This window comes from Pygocentrus nattereri, chromosome 21, assembly GCF_015220715.1.
Source record: "Pygocentrus nattereri isolate fPygNat1 chromosome 21, fPygNat1.pri, whole genome shotgun sequence".
Taxonomy (NCBI): domain Eukaryota; kingdom Metazoa; phylum Chordata; class Actinopteri; order Characiformes; family Serrasalmidae; genus Pygocentrus; species Pygocentrus nattereri.
Window position 1 is genome coordinate 11,099,804 of NC_051231.1, and position 13,080 is coordinate 11,112,883.

Below are 13,080 nucleotides of genomic sequence, written 5' to 3' on the forward strand. Positions count from 1 at the left end.
TTGGTTACAGGAGCTCACAGTGCACAGTATCAGACAGACATTGACATGTAGAATATAAGATAAAATTTTAAATATAACAAAATAAAATAAAACATGCATTCATACCATCACTCGCTCACACTCACACACACAGTCATACCTGTAAACCTCCAGTGTGCGGAGTGCAGTTAAAGGTATATAGTGGCAGAGAAAGGGATCAATGAGGTGACAGATAAGTGGGTTAATATGGCAAGTAAGTAAGATGCTAGAACAAACGCTGGTTTGAGATGGCAGCTCCAGAGGATGGAGTTGAGCTTGATACCATATACCAGTATTTTTGAAGTGCAGTTTGAAGCTGGAATATTGTTTACGTGTAATATTTTAACTGTTAAAGACAGTGATGGCTTGTGGGAAGACTCTCCTTTGTAGCCTGGATGTCCTGATCCTCATCTGGCTGAAGTGCCGGCCAGAGGGAAGGAGCTGGAACACCTGTCCAGGGTGAGAGGGGTCTGTGGAGATCTTCTCTGCATGCTTCCTGGTTCTGGAGGCATGCAGTTCGAACAGTGCAGGCAACCTAACCCCAATTGTCCTCTCTGCAGATCTGATGATGTGCTGCAGATGTGCTGGAGGTCATGCTTGGTGGCTGAGCTGCCCCACACTGTGATGGACGTGGTGATGACAGACTTTATGATGGAACCATCAGCTCCCGGGGAAGGTTGAACTTCCTCAGCTGACGCAGATAAACCAATCCTCAATAGATAATTCAAAGCATTATTTATAATTACAATAAACTTGTCATCCCCCTTAATATAACCATAGGTTGTGGTTGCCAAGCAACATACTAGTCAAAGACTGCTTAATGATCAGCACAATGGTTTTTAATTACGTTCCATGTTCATACAGAATTCAGCTGATGTGTGGATTTATTAGTGTACACTGTATATGGTGTATTTTGGTTTCGAACATGGCTCTGGTTTTAGAGTCGGAACTGTCCCTTTTTATGAAACATCTTTGAAGGGTTATAAACTGAGCCTGGTTAGCTGAATCTAGAGCTTCATACATTTTATTGGATTCTCATCTGATTCTGATGAGCAGATTGTATTGATTTCTAGTCTAGCACATCTTGAAGAGCTGAGGCATTTTCTAGTATGTAGGCCGATAGCATGTACCCAAAATGACTGCTGAGGGAGGACTTCATCCCCCATAATTCCTCAGTAATCGACACTGAAGCTGGCCATTTGCCATAATCTGGCTGGATCCACTTTTAAACTGGAATTAACAGCAGCGTGAGGAGATACTCACCCACCCATCAGCATGGTGAGGCCTGGTGTGCCTGCCAAAAGCTTGTTTTGAGTAAACAGACTGTTTTTGCATGACTTCAAATGGAGCTTTTTTGGAGCTGTTTACAGTATGTTATAAGCCAAAGCGCTATAAATATGCATAATGCACTCCCCTCGTCAGTCTGTAGTCGGTGTCACCCATATTAGGAGGTCCACTCACTGTGGTACAATGAATGGTGTTCCAAAGCTGATAAATTTTGGCATACGGGCATTTTCCCCCTGCTGACAAATCCTGCTAAGATCAGCTTTTGCTGGAAGCTGCTTTCAGATGCTCTAAACTGATCTTTGACAGTTCAGGTTAGCGGGTTGTTAACTGGCAGACCCAGTAATGTATTTCAGTGGACCAGCAAAGCAGATTAATGCAAAGCTGGACTTTTTGGGGGTTTTATTCTTTCACCTCTCAAAAAGATTTTCCACTATTTTTATTCATTTTTTTACAATAATACCCAACAGATATCAAACCACTTTAAAATGCTCAAAAGATTAATAAAGGTATGTTAAAAATAAAACAGGTTAGTTGCCTGGACTAATCCTTAATGGTCAAGCGTTTAAAGATAACCTTTTGTTTATGCTGACCTTTGTAACCAAAAAATCTGACGGAACTGGACCTTCTCAATGGTTTTAGCCGATTAGCACAAGATGGTTTGGGTGGCTGAGAAGCTGGACATCCAGCTAGACAAGATGAAAACACACCATCTGTTGGTCAACCAGGTGGTTTAGCTCTTAGATTAATGCAAACCAGCTAGCTTTGTTACATGTGGTAGTTAAGCTGCTTTAGGGCTGCAGTTTGAGTAGCTAATGTTGGAATATTTTAGTGTTTAACACTAGATTTGCTTTCATGTGATGTCATTTCAGTGTGCAGGAGTGCTTGCTTGTAGCATGTTTGTAGCACTATGTGTACCTTGAATGCTAAATGACCTCAGAATTCAGAGGATCCAGTGATAACCCTTATGTGTAATCACTATTCATTTCAATTAGCTTCCCTATACCATACATGTAAACTGAAAGTTGCACACACCATTCATGTTAAATCTGTCGAAGAGTTATTTCACTTTAGGTAGGGGTGAAGGGAAAATCCTTTCTTCAGTTATTTCAGTGAAAAATATCATTGTTCATATTCCTTTGGACTATCATAACAGCTATGAGGGCTAAAGGGCGGTCTACAAATTACATCGCAAGTGGCGATCAAAGGGGTCCAAGCACTAAGCAGCATTATTGAGCCAGTAGAACACAAATGAGGGGAGTTTTAGAATAGCGTCTTTTTTTATAATAGATATCAGATCTCAAAAGGAGATTCCAGCAAATTTCATGCACTGTAAAAATTATTCCATATTTTAACTTTAAAAAGTATGTAACATGGTTGCTTTACAATTTTGTAATCATTGAACTCATACTAATAAGTTAGTAGGATCTGTTTTAAATTCTGCCAACTTATTATTTGAAGCGCTGTTTACTCAAAATTGTAAGTTAAAATACTGAATTTTGGTTAAAATATCAAATAAAAAAATCAAAAATATAAAATCCTAAATATCTAATTATTGAATTTTAAACTTGGTATGATAATCATGACATTCTTAAATAAGTCACTACACTTACAAATCTAAAATATTCAGACATGATTGTATTGCCATAGCTTTTGAACTTAAGGAACTAAATGTTTGCAAAGCAGTTACTCCTGTATTTCAGTCTCCAAGTGCAGCAAAATATATCCTGACAATGCTGCTGGACTCATCTACAAGGGCTTGATTTCTGAACTTGTCATCGCTTAGTTTTCATGTCAGTAAGATGGGCATGATGCTGACTACAAAATAACTCAGGACTTTATAGATCTACACGCATTTAATGTGTCCATGCCAGCCAACAGTCTGCACTTCTACTAGTCATATGCTACTTTCAATAAGGGCTAAAAATCCAAGGAAGGGAGGAGGATTTAAAATCATTTCAAGGATCACAAAGAGGTGGGGCCCGCAAATAATTTTTTTGGATGCGATTTCATGGCTTATGGAAAAATTCTTAATTGAAACACTTTATTCATGTAATAACAATTAAGTACTAGTTTTTGATACACTGCCAAAAGCAATGTGTCTCACATTCTGTCTCCCTTCCAGTGGGCCTCTCTGTGTAAATGTTCAGTGGTTTAGCCCGGTCATGGTCTGTATGAAGAACGCTTTTAATTCAAACAAAGATGATCGCCAAAAACATAAATCAGGCTTTCAAAAACGCCAAGACAAATTGGAAACAGAAAAAGAACAGCAAAAACAGGGAGGGCAGTATGTCACCCAGTCACCTGGCAGTATGTCACGTGTTTTTTTTTAGAGGTAAAGGTGGGTTATTGGAATATACTGGAGTTGTTTGAAGAGAAAGCTTATGTTAAAGTAACTGCAGTTAACAGATAGAAAATGGAACGACAGCTGTCTAAACAGAACTCCTGTAAATGAAGGCCTACTGCAAAGCATTGGCATTTTTTAGCTTTTCCACTCATAAGCCAATAGTACAACATCTTTTAGCATTTATTTTAAAATGTTATGATCTCTCGAACACTGAAATGTAAAGGTTTAACTTGAAAGTAAACATGTAGTACAAAGTGGTATCTCTATGTGTGCTAAAGACACTAGCTTCCCCTTCTATCTCAGCCCGAGTAAAGGACAGATTAAAATTAGAATATCTCCATTATTTGAGGACTGAATTTTATGATCTTTTTGCTGGATCAACTTCCGGCCGCGTGGCGAGTAACTGCAGTGGCCACTTAGGAATAGTAAAATGGTGCTTTTTTGCTATTTTTGTTTACTGTCTGTCGTGTAACCTGACCAAAACTAAATATCATGACTGTTTCAACCAGCACCAGCGTCTGCCATCAGCAGAGCCTAGTACAGCTGAGAAATCAGCCATAATCTCTGCTTCCAAACGAACTGCGGGAAGAGCTGCACGAGCTAGGCCTGCTATGATCCCTGGCGCTGCGTGAGCCTGCTGGCCAAAAGCGATGCGCAAGGAGGCAGAAGTGAGGCAAGTGAGCCGACATGTGCGCTAGGCTAATGGCTAACCCCACATGACCAACTGTTGCATTGCTCCTTCTCTCTAACATTTGTTCCTTCGAGAATAAACTGGACTACTGGACTGTTTATTGTTGCCGATGATTTCAACCATGCCAATCTGAAGTCAGTACTCCCCAAATTTCATCAGTATGTGGATTCTACTGGTGCATACAGTGCTGAGCCCCGCCCCCACTATGGCTACTCAGACCACATCTCTAGACAAGAAGCAAGTGAGAACCTGGCCACCAGGAGCTATCTCTGCTCTTCAGGACTGTTTTGAGCACACTTACTGGGAGATGTTCAGAGTAGCAGCAACTACCGGTGATTCCACCAACCTGGAGGAGTATACAGAATCAGTGACTGGCTACATCAGCAAGTGCATTGATGATGTTATTGTCTCCAAAACCAATCACAACTCACCCCAACCAGAAACCATGGATGACTGCAGAGGTGCACATGCTCCTGAGAACCCACAACAAGGCTTTCAAGTCAAGGGACAAAGCAAGCCTCAGGGTGGCAAGAGCCAAGCTCTCCCGGGCCATCAAGGAGGCTAAGTGTGCCTACTCAAAGAAAATCCATGATCATTTTCTAAACACTGCTGACACACGGTGCATGTGGCAGGGCATCCAGGCCATCACCAACTACAAGTCACCTCCACCTGCTTGTGACAGTTAACATCTTAACATCTTCTATGCTCTGTTCGAGGCACAGAATGGCACGATGGTGAGGAAAACCACTCCCCCTCCAAGTGAACAGGTACTGTGTCTGTCCACTACTGATGTACGGAGAACTCTACACAGTCAACCCATGAAAAGCACCAGGATCCGATGGCATACCAGGCAGAGTGCTCAGAGAATGCACTGAACAGCTGGCTGATGTTCTCACAGACATATTCAACATCTCTCCAAGCACTGCAGTTGTTCCAACGTGCTTCAAGTCCACCATCATCGTCCCTGTGCCGAAGAAGTCTCCAGTGTCCTGCCTGAATGACTACCATCCCATTGCACTCACTCCCATCATCATGAAGTGCTTCGAGAGGCTTGTCATGAGGCACATTAAAGACCAGCTTCCTCCTTCACTGGACCCACTGTAATTTGCATATCGCCCCAAACATTCAACGACGCCATCTCCACCACACTCCACCTGGCTCTCTCTCACCTAGACAATAGACACCTACATCAGAATGCTCTTCATAGACTTCAGTTCAGCATTTAACACCATCATTCCTCAGCAGCTGATTGGAAAACTGAGCCTGCTGGGCCTGAACACTTCCCTCTGTAACTGGATCCTGGATTTCCTATCTGAGAGACCTCAGTTAGTCAGGATAGGAAATAACATCTCCAGTGCCACCACACTGAGCACCGGTGCCCCTCAGGGCTGTGCGCTCAGTCCACTGCTGTTTACTCTGCTGACTCATGACTGTACTGTAAAGCTCAAACCACATCATCAAGTTCGCTGATGACACGACTGTGGTGGGTCTGATCAGCAAGAATGACTAGTCAGCATACAGAGAGGAGGTGCAGCGGCTAACGGACTGGTTTGGAGCCAACAACCTGTCTCTGAATGTAGACAAAACTAAGGAGATGGTTGTTGAGAGTGCGAGGTGACCACCCCCCACTAAACATCACTGGCTCTGCTGTGCAAATCGTCAGGAGCACCAAGTTCCTCGGTGTCCACATCATAGATAACCTCACCTGGTCCCTCAACACCAACTACATAGCCAAGAGAGCCCAGCAGTGCCTCTACTTCCTGTGGAGACTGAAGAAGGCTCATCTCCCCTCTCCCATCCTCACCATGTTCTACAGGGGGACTGTGGAGAGCATCCTGAGCAGCTGCATCATCACTTGGTTTGGGAATTGCACCGCCTCAGACCGCAAGACCCTACAGGGTATAGTGAGGACAGCTGAGAAGATCATCGGGGTCTCTCTCCCCTCCATCATGGACATCAACACCACACGTTGTATCCAGAAAGCCACTAGCATTGTGGACGACCCCATCCATCCCTCACACGGACTTTTCTCACTGCTGCCGTCTGGCAGAAGGTACCAGAGCATCCGTGCCACCACTGCCAGACTCTGCAACAGCTTTATTCCTTAAGGAATCAGGCTTTTAAACTCACCAGGACTGAGCTAACCCCCGCCCCCCTCACACACATACTCCACACACACAACTCTTTTGATGCTGTACTTGCACTATCTGGAACATTGCTGCTACACTGTGTTTTCACTGGTTTACTCAGGTTTTTCTACCTCAGTAACTGCTGTGTTTATGACTGTCATCTGACTGCGTGACTCACAGATCACAGCATGTTAATACCTTATCCCATTACCTCATGTCCAGAATGAGTGCTGTGTTGGTGCTGCGCTGTCCTGTCTGTTTACTGTGTCTAGTGTCTGAATAATTTATCGTATTTATTGTTTCTAGTTAAATTTTTTTGTTTGCACACAATGTCTGCACATTCGCACTTTGTCCTTTTTGTTGTTGCACCGTTTTGTTCCTGGAGGAGCGTAATTTCACTCCACTGTGTACTTGTACATAGATGGAATGACAATAAGCCTCTTGACTTGACTTGGCTTGGATAAACGAGTATGTTTGTGGAGATTTTAGTGGGTTTTGTGTAATGTATTTATACTATACTAGTCAAATTTTTAGAATCAACAAACATTTTCAGTGCGTTATATATAGTACATTGATATGCAGTCATACTGCTTCTATTTACATTTTGCTGTATGCTAGGGATGCCAGCAAGGTGGAAAGTAAGAGTTGGAATTATTAGCAAAAATGCATTTATTTTTTGCATATATTTAAGTGTGACTGAATAACACAGGGACAGAATAAGTGCTGTGAGTCATTACACTCTCTGGTAAGTCCCAACTTATTTTCTCAGCCTTCCTGTCACTGCTTAGGAATCACTGCTATCTGCCACTCCCTCATCAGTGTTTAAATTTGAAGCTGCAGTTGTGGTTAAAAGATGTAACTGGGGGATGTGTAAAAGCAAGATCTCATCTCAACAGAGCACAGTAGGTCTGTAAGTTTCTACCCAAAACCAAAGACAAATTAAAAAGACGTAGGTGTCTGGTTTCTGCCAATTTGATACAATGTACTTTCAGTCGTCAACAGTAAGATATAAATGGTCAAATAAACATTTTTTGTCTGCTGTGACAGTATGCTTCAGCCAAAGATCATCAGAATCAGGTTATGTTTGTTGTATCGTTGTTTGCTGTGTTGTTGTTCATTTGTGTCCTTGACTTTGTACATCTCAGCTGTCTGATTTAAACTTTGTTATTTCATCTTTATTGGGTAAAACTTGTGCCTTTGGTGAGCTGGCACATGCTTTAAGGTGTTGGTTGGATTTTTGTGAATCCAGCATTCTGGTTCATTACTGTCTGTTGAATTTTTGTATAACAATAGGACAGAAGTTGTAATAAGTAGGGTGAAGACTGCACTGTTGTCATTGCATTTTATGTACCAAGTTGGCTTACCCAAAAATTGATTCTGCCTACACTACTGCCACTCACATCTGTACTTATTTGTGACCCAGTTCCTGTTGAGGAGGTTCCACTAAACAATAAAATCATATCTGCCTCTTAAGGCTACACCACAACACATTTAAAACATATAAATATTAAAAAATTCTCACTAAAATGAAGAATATATGAAATGCAATAAATTTACCATTTGGAAATTGGAACTTTCCTGTTTTTTAAGTATTAAACATGACATGCCTGCTGTAGATGAACAGCAGCACCTAAAGTATCTTTATATGACTATGGAAACTTTGGCCTGTCTTGTGAATTTGTCATGATTTTTTCCATGGCCAGTAGCAGAGGAACAACCTAGCATGACAGATCCATGCTTGGTGGATATCTTGCCAATTTTATAAGCAGGCATCGGTGACATAAAATGTTCATAAATTGCTTACCATTTTATTCTCGTTTACAGTATTATACTGATATTGTAATGAGAAAAACACTACACATCATGTAGTGTTCTGGGTCTTCAATTTTTAAAGCAGTAATGTGTTAGTGGTTGCACATTTCATTGCACACCATTCTTCATTTATTTCTGGAATTTTTCGATTTCTTTTCAGTCCAGCTGGTAGACTGTTTGGTACTCTAGATAGCATATTGAGTATTAAAGGACAGAACACTGAGCTTTACCATGAGTTGTGAAGGTGCTCACAACAAAAACAACAGTACAACAGTTGTACAAACATCATACAACCACAATCTGACATCGAGTGGGAGCTTCTGAAATGAGAACTAATTTACATGTCTTAAAAAAATTCTGTTGAAACTGCACTTTGTTTGATTAGGTGCAGTGACTGTATTTCCAAATGTCATGATAACAGTATAGTGTGTTAAATATCATGGTATGTCTAGAATCTTTTTTTTTTCCAACCGCTGTATCATTTAAACTAAGCTCTGGTTACTCAGTAATTCCACTGCTACTGTTTAGATAACACCTTAATGAGTAAACAGTCAGTGTTATGCACCTCTGCTATGTTCAGCAAAATGTACAGACATTTAAAGAATAAATTTGCTTGTAGTTTGTTCTCATTCTTCATGAGTGAGAAAATGTAGCTTTGATCATTTTTGGATGTTTATTTCATGAGAAATGGAGAGGATAAAGTTAAATATCCAGTTTAAAACTTTTCTGTTTTTTTGGCGGAAGGAGCTGTTGATGTTCAAGCACATATAATGTCATATTCCGGACTTTTTTGCTTTACTATTTAATTTCTTGTTGCGTAAAAGCAATAGAACACTCAAAGTAATAATAATCTGGTGCTCACATTTGGCTCATGTCTGTGACCGAATTACAGCCATGACGTAATTTGTGATAATATGCTCCCTCTCTCTGTTCTGTTGTTTAACAGAGTATCAGTCAGGTCACAAACCTCATCCTTCTTGTAAACATTTCATTCTTGTGCCGAGACGTTCCTGGTTAGTGAACAAAACGTGTCCTTTATCTTTAAATCTTTCGCGCAATCTGACATAACAAGCAATAATATCTAGAACCCAAGTGAGCAACATCAGGGAACACCAGGAGGCATGAAACGCTACAAGGGATCTTGTTTGCTCTTATTCAGATGATGCTATTGGGCTCAGGAACTGAATAAACACTAAATCGTAGTCATATCGTTTATCTGCATCTGTGATTGGCCAGTGGAGAGGACAGCTGCTGCATGTCAGGCCCACCGTGCTGGACTGTCCTCTGTTCAATGTGAGCTGGTCTTTATGCAGTCCTAATCAAAGGCATTATGGTTAGGTGTGAAATCAGGCCCCAGATGGTCTAGGTGATTCGAGTGATGTTGATTTGCTCCAGACAAGGAGCTGTGAAGTGCCCTATTCTGGCAAATGGCAACCATTTTAGCCACCCATTGTGCCAAATTCTGACTCTGCTACACAATCAGACTCTCCTTCACATGCAGGTCTGTGGACGCTAGATTACATTTGCAATTTCTGTTGTTTCTTTTTACAAATATATACCTTCAGTTAGAAAAAAACAAAATTAACAGTTTTATGAAAAATGATTACAATGATTACAACAGAAACCGTGTCCATATGCCTGCGTGAGATGAGTGCAGTGAAGAGGAGTCGGAATTTGGCACAACAGCTGTTGTCTAAAGTGGTTGCCCGCTGTGTTCATCCACACAGTGAAGTTTTGTTCGTTTTTTATAGCTCACAGTGAGTCATACTGAGTCCTAAACCACTCTTACATGTCTGCACGACGATAACGAAGACCTGGATGTGGGTTGAGCGAGTTGAGAGTTTTTGATTGAAGTTTTGGGGATGTATTTTACAAAAAAAGATTTGGGTGAATATTGACTTCTAGTGCTTAGCTTTTCGCTTCATAGCTCCAGCGCTAAACTCAAGCAGCAAGAAATTCAGGTACCAAACATGCCTCGGCTAATGGACGACATCAGGGCTAAGTGGAAAATTGTGTTAAATTTAATTCATTACACCCTTGAGTTCTCTGTTGGTTTTAAACCAACAGTTGGGCAAAGTAAAGAAAAAGTAAAGCAAACATTAATACTGGCATAAAAAATGAACATTGGCAAATTCTTCCACCAAAAAAATAGTTCAAAAAGCTGGCTGAAGGACAATGACAGCATCTTCCGAGCATGGGACAGGCCACAAGTCAAACGTTGTTGTCTTTTCTGAAAAAGTTTGAACATATTTAGTTGATTTTGAAGTGATAATGTTAACATATCTTCTACAGAGGACACACAAATATGGCATTTTTACTACAAACTAAAGCACAATCACTGTTAATTTGCTTCTGCGCAGGCCAAATTTTGTGTTTCCCCCCCCGGTATGTTAAATTTAGCAAAAACACAGTAACTATAATATTTATGGTTAAAAGTTTTAGCTGATATTTATCAGATTAATACAAAACCACATATATTTGTATTATTGCAACATGACAACTAGGGGTGGGAATCTTTAGGCACCTCACGATTCGATTAGATTACAATTCAGAGGCTGCAATGCAATTATAAAACGATTATTGATGCATCTTTTCTGCATCTTTTTTTCTATACAGATTTTCTCACTGTGTGACGGCTCGGTAGTTTTAAAGCAAAGTATTTGTAATGATCTATAATGCATTTAATCCCCTTATCTTTTATTAATAAATCAAATGGAAGTGATCTAGAAGGCTGTCATTCACTGCTCTTGTTTGAGACACTGCTGCCACTCATCTGCGATAAAATACGCTGTTAGGGTGAAATGAGATCCAGTGGTAATGGGTGTCCATGCAGCACGTTACAGCCACCCTACCAGTTTAATTAAGTGACTTTATAACTTCAGTTCTGGTCTTGTTGTAGAGTCAGGGGTCAATGTGTCAGTAAAATATCTTTGAGACTGGATGCTGAATCCCGACTCCACATCGTGCAACATAGTGCGAAAGCCCTGGTTCTCAATGACTGCAGGTCGCATAGTAGCGAAGTCTCGCCTCGCCAGTAGCTACGAAAAGGCAAAGAGATTTAAGACAAACATTTGGAGACAAATGGACTTTTGGCTCAGTCAGAATATAAGGTGGGACAGAAATATTCGAACAAGAAGCGACTTCAGCTTCGTAAAACAGCCGAACGTTGAGAGACATTTTACAATAAGCTGCTCTACTTCTGAGGAAACGTTTCCTGATGGAAAGGGGAGGAAAGCGGTTATAGCTGAGCTAAAGCTTAAAGCACAGCAAAGTAAGTCTGTGTTTTCATTTATATTTTTTAGCCTATACTAGGACATCAGCACACACTGACATATACTGGGCATTAAATGTTGTGGCTCCCAAGGTTGTTTGAATTTTTGTTGAAAGGACAAAAAGTCTCTTCTAAACATTTGGGTTGTAACTCCTGACCAAACCTGGCTTTTGGTCGGATTTCTCGCCTGTCCAGGCGCTGCACTTACCCACTTCCAAGTTCTGTTTTTACGTTCCACCAACATTACGGTATAAATTATAAATTAAATATTTAGAAAATAAATTTTTGACATTTATGAATCGATTCAGAATCGTTCACATCCGCATTACAATGCGTCTAGTCAGTATACAGCTTGTATAGCAGATTACTAGATTTACTGTCCTCTGAAAAAAACTCAACACATAGCCATTAATGTCTAAATAGCTGGCAACACAAGTGAGTGCACCTCACAGTGAACATGTACAAATTTTGCCCAATTGTGTTGTTGTCCCTCCCTGGTGTCATGTGACTCATTAGAGTTACAAGGTTCCAGGTGTGAATGGGGAGCAGGGCTGGATATTGGATATTGGCCACTGGATATTCAGCATGGCACCTCATGGCATCCTCTCTGAGGATGTGAGAATTGTTGCTCTCCACAAAGATGGCCTAGGCCATAGGAAGATTGCTAACACCCTGAAACTGAGCTATAGCACTGTGGCCAAGGTAATACAGCGAGGTTCCACTCCGAACAGGCCATGCCAGGGTCAACCAAAGAAGTTGAGTCCACATGTTCAGCGTCATATCCAAAGGTTGGCTTCAAAAAATAGACGCATGAGTGCTGCCAGCATTGCTGCAGAGGTTGAAGAAGAGGGAGGTCAGCCTGTCAGTGCTCAGACCATATGCCGCACAAGGCATCAACTCGGTCTGCATGGTTGTTGTCCCAGGAGGAAGCCTCTTCTGAAGCTGACGCACAAGAAAGCCCGGAAACAGTTTGCTGAAGACAAGACAGGAGCTGTGGTTCATTGAGGGAAACATGAATTCCACCATGTACTGTGACATTCTGAAGCAGAGCATGATCCTCTCCCTTCGGAAACTGCACCATATGGCAGTTTTCCAATTCAGTAATGACCCCAAACCCACCTCCAAGATGAGGACTGCCTTGCTGAAGGTAAAGGTGATGGACTGGCCAAAGATGTCTCCAGACCTAAACCCATTTGAGCACCTATGGGGCATCCCATAGTGTCACATGAAAAGATATAGTAAAATATTTGCAGAAATGTGAGGGGTGTACTCACTTTTGTGAGATACTGTATATATATGTATATATTTTGCATGTGACTTTACATCTTTGTTTCTATTAGATAAAGTATTGATTGATTAGCCACAGCTTGCATGAAGCAACCTTTGTTGTTGCTTAGCAACCGATGTTCAGATTTTGGTGGTCCTGAGTGGAACATCTTGGTGTTGGATCTACTGTCAGAGCTCAGTCTCCAGCGATGTCACAGCCATCCGTGCTCAGAAGTCTAAAAAGCATAATTGTCACCTCCTT